The sequence below is a fragment of the Hippocampus comes genome, unplaced genomic scaffold, assembly GCF_001891065.2.
Source record: "Hippocampus comes isolate QL1 unplaced genomic scaffold, H_comes_QL1_v1.1 scaffold9, whole genome shotgun sequence".
Taxonomy (NCBI): domain Eukaryota; kingdom Metazoa; phylum Chordata; class Actinopteri; order Syngnathiformes; family Syngnathidae; genus Hippocampus; species Hippocampus comes.
The window spans coordinates 1,791,144-1,795,330 of NW_017805275.1; positions in this window are offsets into that span (position 1 = coordinate 1,791,144).

The following is a 4,187-nucleotide window of genomic DNA, read 5'->3' on the forward strand; positions in this document are numbered from 1 at the left end:
CAGGTTTTCCAGCTACGTCCATGAACATGTACTTCGACTCCCACCTTGTTTGAAACCCCCGGTTCTCAGTGTCCACCTTCCGTTTTGCCATTTTTGATGGGTATCTGAAAGCTAATGTCACTGTTATGGGAACGACTGCTAGACTAATAAATATTTAAATAAAGCGGGCCGACTGCTTGGCGCGTCACCGTTGCATTGTGGGAAATGTAGTATTAGTGCGTGTAAAAGATCTGCGGGCTCTCAGTTTGCTGCGGTCCGCGGGCCGGTTCTAATAATAAATCAATATCATCCCAGGGGCCACTGAAAACATTCTCGCGGGCCGGATTTGGCCCGCGGGCCGGCACTTTGACATATGTGTCCTACATCAATTTATCTCGATGGTTACCACTGCTCATGTCCTGGGCCAACATCTTTTCGTCTCCGGCTGTAATAATCATATTGCATCATTTTTGATCAAGCTCTTGTATTGTATCTGAGTAGTTGGTGTACCAAAAGAAGTGGCTGTCATTCATGAGTCCTCTAAGTACAGGAGCAAAGATGTGAGTGTGTGGTCTCAAAACACTGACTGTTGTTGTGAGTGACAAGGTGGAAACGCAAGCACAAATAGACAATCCACGATCCAAGTTTTGACAAGGCTGTGAAATCCAAAGCCACGATTTAGCGGACTCTGGCTTAGAATTGGATTTTGTCAGTACGGTGCAAGTCACACCAGGTCCTCGTCTTGTCTACTTTGCCGAGATTAGAGGGTCATGGGAAATGCTGTTGGTTGAGTTACATGAAAGAAAAAGAGATTATAAAGATGAAAGTGGAAAATAAATTTGCGGCCAAGAGGGAAAAGGGCGCAGTCGTGGGGATTTGTGGACACTCAGCTGGGCTACTTGCGGATTTGTGACCTGGCTTTACTGTGGGCATCAAAGAAATGGAGCTTGTGTAAGCTTCCTTGTGATATACACCTCACATACACACATATTCAAAGAAGAGCAGATACATTTAAAGTCTGGAGCTGGACATTAAAAATAAAGAAAGACTTATTTTCAGGCGGCACGGTCGTTGACCGGTTAATCCATCCATCTCGCAGCGCATTGGTGCAGGTTTTGATTCCGGCTTCGGCATTCCTGTGTGGAGTTTGCATGTTCTCCCTGTGCCTGCGTGGTTTTTTTTCGAGTACTCTGCCTTCCTCGTACATTCCTAAAACATGCATGGCAGGTTAATGGAACACTCTAGATCAGGGGTGTCAAACATACGGCCCGCGGGCCGGAACCGGCCTGCAAGGAGGTTTGATCAGGCCCACAGGATAATTTAAAAGTGAAAAAATGCATAGGACACAGAATAAATATTTTTAATACGGTGCAATTCATGGAGTATCCGCAAGGGGGACACACTGTTTTAATCAGAGTAAAAGACAACATTGTTTTGATCCAAGAAGAAGACAACAGCCGCCTCAGTCTGTCACTGATACAGACCCAACACAGCAGACGCTATCAAGGACATGTGAATATTTTATTCTTTACACATTTAATAGCACTCTCTTTAGTTTGTAAGGTGTAGGCAGGGATTACATTTAGATTTTCTCTGCACGTGTAAATGGTTTAAACATTCCTTTCTTTATAGATCTCGTTTAATATTAAAAGTGCATTACTATATTTTTCAATACCAATTACTTGTTAAAGTTGTGTGCCTTTGTACAATCAGTGGATCAGTTGCAATACATATATGTGCATGATAAAAGTAAATTGCACAGTTGTCTAAGGAAATCTAAGGAGCTTCATGAAATGTTTTGTAAAAGATCTGTTTATTACATTTCAACATTTTCCTAATGTTCTTGTGCTTCTTTAGACCAAAACAAAGGAAAGACATTATTTTGGTTATTTATAGCAGAGTATGGTATAATTTTAATAGTCCGTCCCACTTTACATCTACCGAGGCCGTATGTGGCCCACAATGTGAAATGAGTTTGACACCCCTGCTCTAGATTGTCTCAAAGTGAAATTGTGAGTGTGAACGATCGTTTGTCTTTGTATGCCCTGCGATTGGCTGGAAACCAGTTCAGTGTGTACTCTGCCTACTCCCCAAAAGCAGCTGGGATAGGCGCCAGCACGTCTGTGACCCTCATGAAAATAAGCGGATTAGAAAATAGGTGAATGGACTTGTTTTCAGTCACTTACTCCAGTCGTGACTTCACGTAGGAAAGCCAAACAAAACGAAATGCTCTCCTCCTTCCCGACAGGCAACCTCAAGCATTAAATGTCATTGTAGTTTACATTAAAGAAAGTTCAGGGTAATCCATGTCAAATGAATCATCGATTTACGTGGGCAGGTGTGTGGAAATTTCATTTCTGCTCTTTAGAAGAACGAACGTCAGCAGCAGGGTGAGATTTTATCTATGGATTAAAGGTCAAGATTATTTTTTTTCATCAGAGAAAAGAGAAAAAAATACAATTACAGTCATAAACTTCTCACAAAAAGTTAGGGATATTTGGCTTTCAGGTGAAATTTGCGGACAAGCCTAAAATGCATTCAAATCTTTACAGGTGAACGTAATGTGACCTCCTTGTCGAAGCTTTTGAATGCACATGTCCAACTGTTAAATGTTTCAGTAGTTCTTGCACAAGTTGCTGTTCTCTAATGAGGATCTTAGCGGCAAAATTCACAACAGTTGTTTGATCCTTTAATGACCAAGAAATGTCCTGGTTCAGTGGTGGTGTTGCTGGTGTGACAGTGTCATCAGCAGGTGTGTAAGTGTGTATTTATATAGGTGGCCCGGTGATCGACTGGTTTGCGCGTCGGCCTCACAGTGCAGAGGTGCAGGGTTTGGTTCCGGCTCCTGTATGGCGTTTGCATGTTCTCCCCGTGCCTGCGTGGGTTTTCTCTGGGTACTCCGGTTTTCTCGCACATTCCAAAAACATGCGTGGCAGGTGAATGGAACACTCTAAATTGTCCCTAGTTGTGAGTGTGAGCACAAATGATTGTTTGTTTATGTGCCCTGCGATTGGCTGGAAACCAGTTCAGGGTGTCCCCCGCCTACTGCCCGAATATATCTATAATAATTGTTACAATAATTGCAAACTGCTGCTTATGGTGAAGGGAATTGAAATGAGCTGACTGCCGCCATACAGCATTTGTATCTCAAGGCACCACTTTATTACTATACAAAAATTGTGAAAAATAAAGGAAGATGTGAGATTTGTCTCATAGGAAGTAGACCTTCAGTATGTACCTCAGCTCAGTGAATGTTAAGAAACACTGCAGTAAAACATGTTGCACATCAAATTGCTTCAAACTCTGAACAAAGAAAATACATGCTATCAAGGTAAATAGAGCATTTTGTTGACAACAGGCTTACATGTGTTTCGACTGAGTGTTAACTCTGAGCAGTTATAGAAAAGTCTGACGCAGATTTGGAGGCCTGATGCAGTCCCACAAGGTCAGCATCCCTCCTGTGGTTTGGACCTGCAACACAATCGCCTCGACTTCCCGTAAAAGATTACCATCTCGCCTCTCATTTTCACCGATGCTTATCTTTGGAGACAGCTCCCCAAACACGTCCACACCTTTGCCCATAGCTATGCCCCATCGGCCTGTCAATCAGACAGGTCCTCCTGTGTCTAAACCCCCGTTTCACCCCCACATCTCCTCCTCTTGTCCTCCACCAGGCAACCAAAAGACAAGCCACACTTCCCCTCATCTGACCGAGACCTGTCACTGAGAAATAAGATCCAGAGTCCCAGCTTGGAGGTTTCAAAGTGTGAGCCTGGGGTGAATAAGAAATGCCAAAATTAACCAGACCAGTCATGCATTTATTATCTTACTGGAGTTTTTTACTTTTATTATTGTTCGAGACATCTCTCTTTTCTCCAGAACAGTGTTTCTCAGCAGTAATTTAGGTATAATTTTAATTGTATTTATTTCAGTAATATGACATATTTTGACATGATGCCCTTTCCTCCCAAATCATAGTGCACATGTTGCCCCAAAGGGAAAATATGCTGAAGCATAAGCTTCTTACATCTGCCCCCTGTATAGAGTAATGAACTTAAAGTGATGCTAATGTCTAGAAATACAAGTTAAAATTGTATTTGCATTGTCCACATTATAAAATAAAGAAAAATATGCAGCAGCAAAAAAAAAAAAAAAAAAAAAATGCTGCTTTCAATGTCCATGCTCATCATTAGTATTCCTCTTATAAA